Source organism: Athene cunicularia, assembly GCF_003259725.1.
Source record: "Athene cunicularia isolate RWA chromosome 1 unlocalized genomic scaffold, athCun1 chr1_part2, whole genome shotgun sequence".
NCBI lineage: Eukaryota > Metazoa > Chordata > Aves > Strigiformes > Strigidae > Athene > Athene cunicularia.
The window spans coordinates 42469696-42477456 of NW_020799092.1; positions in this window are offsets into that span (position 1 = coordinate 42469696).

Genomic DNA, 7761 nt, shown 5'->3' on the forward strand with positions numbered 1-7761 from the left:
CTGCAAACTGACTGAGGGTGCACTCGATCCCCTCGTCCAGATCATCAATAAAGATGTTAAACAGGAGTGGCCCCAACACCGAGCCCTGGGGGACACCGCTCGTGACCGTTCGCCAACCGGATTTAACTCTGTTCACCACAACTCTTTGGGCCCGGCCATCCAGACAGTTTTTTCTCCATCAAAGCGTGTGCCCATCCAAGCCTTGAGCAGGCAGTTTTGCCAGGAGAATGCTGTGGGAAATGGTGTCAACAGCCTTGCTAAAGTCAAGGTAGACAACATCCACAGCCTTTCCCTCATCCAATAAGCAGGTCACCCTGTTGAGAAGGAGATCAGGTTTGTCAGGCAGGACCTGCCTTTCATAACCCCATGCTGACTGGGCCTGAGCATCTGGTTGTCCCACATGCGTTGTGTGATGGCACTCAGGATGAGCTGCTCCATCAGCTTCCTGGGCACCAAAGTCAAGCTGACAGGCCTGTGATTTCCCAGATCATCCTCCTGACCCTTCTTATAGATGGGCGTCACACTGGCCAATTTCCAACGACCTCCCCGTCAGCCAGGACTGCTGGTAAATGATGGAAAGCGGCTTGGCGAGCACCCCAGCCAGCTCCTTCAGCACCGTCGGGTGTATCCCATCTGGTCCCATAGACTTGTGTGTGTCTGTGTGATGCAGCAGGTCACTGTCTCCTCCTGTACTGTGTGGGGGGGTCGTTCTCCCAGTCTCTGTCTTCTGGCTGAGGAGGCTGGATTCCCCCAGTACAACTAGTCTTGTTATTAAAGACTGAGTTAGCCTTCTCCTCATCATGTGTTACCAAGTTTTCTCCCGCGTCTAGCAGGGAATGGAGGGTCTCTCTGGTCTTTCTTTTGCTGCTTACACACTTATAGAAACATTTCTTGTCCTTGATTGCTGAAGCCCAATTAATTTCCAGCTGGGCTTTAGACCTCCTGATTTCCACCCTGCATAGCCTCACAGCATCTCTGTAATCACTGTGAGTGGCTAGCCTGTTCTTCTAAAGGCTGTAAACTCTCCTTTTCTCCCTGAGTTGCAGCCAAAGCTCCCTGTTTAGCCAGGGTGGTCTTCACTGTCACCAGCTTCTCTTCCAGCACCTGGGTACCAGCTGCTCCTGAGCCATTAACACTTCCTTCCTAAAGAATGCCCAGCCTTCCTGGACCCACATACCCTTCCAGGACCATCTCCCAAGTGTTCCTTTCAAGCAGGTGCCTAGACAAGACAAAATAAGCCCTTTGGAAGTCCAGGATGTCAGTTCTGCTTAGCCCTCTCCTGGCCTCTCTAAGAATAGGGAACTCCATTATTTCATCATCGCTGTGCCCTAGTCAGCCTCCAACCGCCAAATCATCCACCAGTCCTTCTCTATCTCATATATATCTCCAAAAGGTATTAACAACAGTAACTCAGGTTTGTTTTAATCTGTATGAATTCTCTAAAACCTATTTACATTAAAGCTACTGGTGAATTTTTAACTACCTCTTCTTTTTGAATCGTTCCCTCCTATTCTATTACTATCCAAACTGAACTTATGTTAATGACACATTTGAATTTAAGGGCAGACATCATGAACCATGGGAAGCATTTTGCTAAATTTTACAAGGTGAGTGATGAGTTAGATTTCATTACATACAGGATTGGAGTGCACAAGGTAAAGCCAGCGGTTGGATCTGAAACCAACAGTTCAGCATCATTGATCTGACTGCAAGCCAGAGGAAAATTTCCCTTCTTTTACTTCCAGGATCTTCCACTTTGGTCCTCAATGCATACATCATGAGATAGCATGATGGGAGTGTGAGATGTTTGTGTCAATGCAGCTGTAATAAGACTATTCACTCAGATGTTTAAGAAAAAAAAGGAAGCATGCAGTCACAACACAGGACTTCGTTTAGTAATTTCTTTTTTTAAATCACTTCGGCTCAGATCCTTGGAAGTATTTAGCATCCTAATTTTCAATTAAAATCAGTGAAATTGCTCCATGAAACGAATGGATGTTACATACCTAAATGCCATTTAATTCTGGACCTTTGATCTTTTGGTAGCCTTTTTACTGGCCTCCAGAGGAGTCAGTGAAACTAATGAAAAAATTAACATCAACCATTTTGAGTCAGGGCTGAAATGGAGAACCTCAGATTTCCTGATTACATGGTATTAGAAAGAAGTGAATCCCTTTCATCTAAATATAGCTCTCCCTCCACCATCTTCATATGTAAAATTCAAAAGCTTAACTCCACAACTGGTATCAGTGAGATGCTTTTCCCAAGCCACTTTCAGGAAAAGCCATCAGAAATTGTTGCTAAATGTCATTTTCAGTATCAGCATTGCAGTTTCTGTCCACTGTAGATTAAAAGTCTCTTTCAAGCACCACTTTGAATTAAATAAATCACAGTAGCACTCCAGCTACCCCATAATCTCTACTGGAACACTCTCCTGTCATATTTAGACTACAAATGTATTTCTATCAGCACCACAGAAGTCAGGAGACTGTGAAACCTCTTTGCTACAACAAGGCTCCAGATTAGAATGAAAGCTTTTAAATTTTAGCAATCCATTTACAGAGTACAGTATTAGAGTAATTGGGATGTTTTCCTTTCAAGGCTAGGCAAATCCTAGTTGGTAACAAACCAAACTTTTATTCTTTGTACTATATGTTTGCTATTTCTCAGTTTTATTTAAAAATCTCTTCTCTGTGGAATATGTTGTTCAAAATGCCTGAAGTAATAATTATTACAATTAATACTATTATGGTATTTCAGTTTATATATTAAGGGAGAATTAGTGATAATTATCTATATGTATTAAATATTAGAAACCAAGAAACGTTTAAGCTGAATTTAACACATTTCATTGGTTAATATCTATTGGGTTTTTTTCAGTTACAACTGTGTAAAACAATATACCTCCTTAGTACCATTATTGCACAGAGCTTGGTGATGCAAATCCTGTATTTAAAGTACAAAGTAGGCACTGCTGTGAGAACATACACATGAACACAAAAGATCAAGTGCTATAGTTAGGATTCATGCCCCCAGCTTCAGGCATGAATGTTGCTGTGTTATACCGTGCTATACCATAAATGTAGAGAAGCAACTCATGAAAGATTCATGCCTTTGTCAGTCTAAGTCACCCTTTTCAGGTGACTAACTTACATCATGGGGCAATTTTATATAGATATTTAATCATTTAAACTCATAACCAAACAGGGATTTAAGCCCCTACCTTCCATCACAATAAATTTAACAAGGGCACCTTGGTCAGTCTGACGGCATCTAGTGAGAATTTCAAAAGCAACTAGGTACCTAGGGTGGGATTCAACCCATCTAACTGAGTGTCTCCAGTGTCTCTAGCTGAACTGGGCATACAGATTCTGATTACAGCAAATGTATAAAAATAATCAACAAACTCAGTGAAGGTTACGGTGCAATTCCTACATCAGATGTAGATGTTTGTTCTAGGGTGAGGTGCAGACATCTACAGCAGTGACACTGAAAGTCAGCAGAACTGAAACCATACCCTTAATTTAAATCAAAGTCCACACAGAATTTACCTTCCACTTGGCCAATACTATGCTAGGCATCTGAATACCATCAAGGAACTGGTCCTCACAACCCAGTTATATTTCCAGTGGAAAACTTCATCAGTTTCAATGGAAGTTGAGTCAGAGTCTGAGAGTAGTTCACACTAAGCAGTTGTAAGTATCAATCAGTCTGTATGGTTATGTCCAAAGTAAGCCTGGTCATACAAGCATGCAGAGAGGCAATGTCTGAGGCAAAATTAAACTGTATTTGCTTCTCAGCCTTCTCAAATATGACTCTTAGTAAAGTCTGATTTGATCTTACTCTTGCTTCTACACAGGAGTGACTTTATGGCTACCTAGCAGCATTCTCATTAATGCAGGGCAGAGTTTCTATGTATTACTTGTCTTCTGTATCAATTTTTCATTTGCAGTTTATTCACAGAACTCTTTACCTGTGCCCTTGAAGAGTCATCTTCTTCAAATGACTGAACTGATTGCATTACAGAAAACAAAGTACACCAGTAAAATATTTTTGGGAAGTGAAACAATATTTTACTTTTTTCAAAGTATTCCTGATATTCATACTGCCAGATCCATCACTGGGTAGGAATGTAGCATGCTAGCAGCATAATTATGGCACTGACTATCAATTTGAAAAATTCTGCATCGTGAAACATTATGAGATTGGCTAATTATGGACAAAATCAGACTAGAAGTGCGTGCCTATTTTTCACCAGAAGTTAATTAACTAATGCCTGTATTTGGTATATGTTCTCTATCATTCAAATTCTTTATAATAATATTGTCTCTCTTTCTCAAAGATGTGAAGTGCCTTGATCAGAAGTTGCAGTCTTGATGAATCTATTACTTGGTGAAATTACATCTTGCATTACAAGAAGTGAGGATGTCTGACTTCTGTGGTCCTTTCTGCCTGTAACATCTGAATCTTTGTCTCATTTTGACCTTGAACCAAACCTCAATGAACTGAGTGGGAAACTCTCCTCTGGTTTCAAATGACATCTCCCTGCAAACTGGCTATAATGTGCAAACTCACTTTTCGGGACTCCTTATGGCTGGGACAGAAAAATACCCTTTAACCCTTGGAAATGGGATTTTCTTAGTGGAACAGAAGCCTTCTATCTGCATAGGCATGAATTTTACACAGTCAGCTTTCAATGTTGCTGCCTGTTACAGTAAGTAATACAGTACTATGTAAGTTGTTCAGTGGAAAATGTGCAAAAAGTTAAAATTAACATCACAGCATGAAAATTCATTTCTGGATATTATTTTAGCATTGTACCCTTAAAGTTAAATGAGTAGAGGTGTATTATATACAATCATGTATGAGGACCAATTTCCTGTCATCTTGAGCCCAGAGGTTATCTTACTGAAGATATGAAGCCTGGCTTAGAAAAGCAAGGAGGATTTGGCCTTTAAATTACTTTGGGCTTATTATCTTGGGGAAAAAAAACAGAATATAGTTAATTATGATTGGTTTGCATTATGTTACTCATTAATAAATAACTCTTTCCCATGCTCAGATGCCTACCTTGCTGAGAAGTGTATGTACTCTATTTACATCTAAATTATAGTGTTGAATCATTTCAGAGGGCTGTACGTGGTATTCCTCAAATTTTAGTTATCATGTGACCTCCCTAGAGTTTTCAGGTTGGTACATTCAAGATTAATGAGATACTGGCTCTCTATTAGGAAGCTATTTAAGAGTATGCATTTAATTATAGTAAATTATTACAGGAATTAATGTAACCTGACCTCTTTATCAATACAAGTTAACTAAATGGTGTCTGTTTTACACCAACATAAAGTCCCCGAAGAGGATATTTTTTATGGCCATTGTTCTGCTAATGACATGTCAGACCACACACAGAAAGAGCCAAAATTTGAAAGAACGTTCCTCTGTTTCGGGAGTACCATCTGCACATACATTTCTGTATTTGGACCCGAGTTAAGAGTAATAGACAACAGACAGAAGTGCACAGGCCTATGCTTTTTATTTATTTTGTAGGCACAGCAGTTGCCCAAATGGACATGTTCCAGTGTAGTCTTGCAACTGCTGAGAAAACATGTGTGGTTTCACTGGGTACCCTTCTGAGTTCCCATAGGTAGCTTTCTGTTTTCTCTGAATACAAATGGCCTGTTTCAGCTTGCACACAATCAAATGGAGTGATACTGTGGGAGCACTCTCATCAATTTTAATTACATTAGTTTCTGAGTAAGGTGCTATTCCATGAGTGTAAAGGTGACCATATCTGGTCCAAAGACATTGCTGTAGGCTTCACCACTGTATCACTCCATATTAGATTTTCTAACTTGTATGACCTGGGTTTGCATTTTATATTGGTTTTATCTTATTTTAGAAGCTTTTCACACGCAATGATATCAGAGGGAATATTTTTACTTTTTTTGGAGATTCAAAGGATTTGGATTTCTAGCTCTTCCATGAGTTCTTGGTAGGACAGAGCTATCACTTGCATTTTACTGACAGCCCTAGGACAGACAATATTTGGAGCATGCAATATTTTCATTTCATCTCTTTTGACCTGCTCTTGGTTGTACTGCCATTCATGACAATGTCACTGTTTCAGTGAAAGCCAAATCTAGCCCCTCTCTGAGGGAGTTCCAAGAATACAAAGATATGTTGATAAAAATAAAATATTATTTTGTTGTGAGTTTTGTGGGGTTTTTTAACTGACATCTGATGAGACTTTATTTCCAAAGATTAAAAGTTTTGCTGTTATCCAGGGGGAATATCTTGAAACTACATATAAAAGCTAATGTAATTTCCAAGTTCTAACATTGTTCTTTAACTGTTAAGATCAAAAGCACAGATAGCTGACTAGAATGGGGGTTATCCCATAAAGTTCTCTGTGACATCACAATTTATATCAAAGGTAATGGCTACCTGACCACAGGCACAGTGTCCACCACTGGACAATTCTAATAATACTCTAAGATTTGATCCTCAGCCAAAAAAACTACCAACAGATAAATCTTATATGTGTTTATTGGAAGCCAAACCATCTTTCAGCCTAAGGAGTTCTACAAAACTGTGCCCCTAAAGGCAGGGACCAAACAGTGTCATCAAGAAACTTAAAGGGATACAGAAATTTAAATAAGACTGTGTTAGAAAATGCCTAAGAAGCTACATTTCACTTAATTATCATCTAATATGCTGCTAGTCCTATATCTATTGTTAAATTATCACATGGTTTTGCTTCCTGGGCATCTGTTCCTTACAGTTTGCATGCATCATTCTCACTTTGCCTACCCTTAATCTTCATATTTACTTCTTCTGTTACTAAATTCAAACCAGCTCTAGTTCTGGGGTCCAACAGGGATAGCATAAACAAAATTAATGCAGCCAAGACAGATGCATGTCTCACATATCACCCATAAGCATATCTTACATACCACTGTACCAACCAGTTTACCACTCCAAGCCACTCCACTCCAAACACAACTGTATCACTGGTTAAACGACAACTCCAGAAGTGACAACAACCTGGAAGTGTAAGGGTCACAAAATACTGAGGAATTATGGCAATATTATCATGAACAGATAATAGAGAATTCATTCAAAGTGAATTACAAAGGACCTAAATTATTTCGTTTTTAACAATCCTCTTACCTCTGCCTTTTTGACTTCATTCAAGGCTGCCAATGCACTACCTTGGCAGACAGACGCATCAAGAATTACAATAATCTGATCTAAGGGGGTCATGAGAACATGAATCTAATGAATCTAGGGTAATAATTACATCTCATTTAATTACCTCTAAAATAAAGCAGGAGCTGTAATTTTTTTTATAATTGATGTTGCTGACATCTTTGTACCTTTTAAGTGTATTAGTTGTAAAATCTGCCATGTTAATGCTGAAGTTGATAAAAATGTCACAAAGTAAAGCAAAGATAATGGAACAGGAGAGTCTTTAAATGTCAAATAAGTAGAACGGCATTGACAGATAGATACTTTACAACCTTTATGCTGCACATGAGCTCTGCAATAAATGTACAACATGTGTGAGGAAGTGAATCAGGAGCTCCTGGCTGAAATACTGTCAAGGGGTTTTTTGGTCAGATTTTCTCAATGTAATTCTAATTTTTTATACTTGCTTTAGGCCATTATCATGAAAGTAGATGCATTAGAGTAGACACTTGATGGAGGAATCTTCATTACTTTACAGACATGAACATTAAAATATTGAATAGCTTGAGGTCC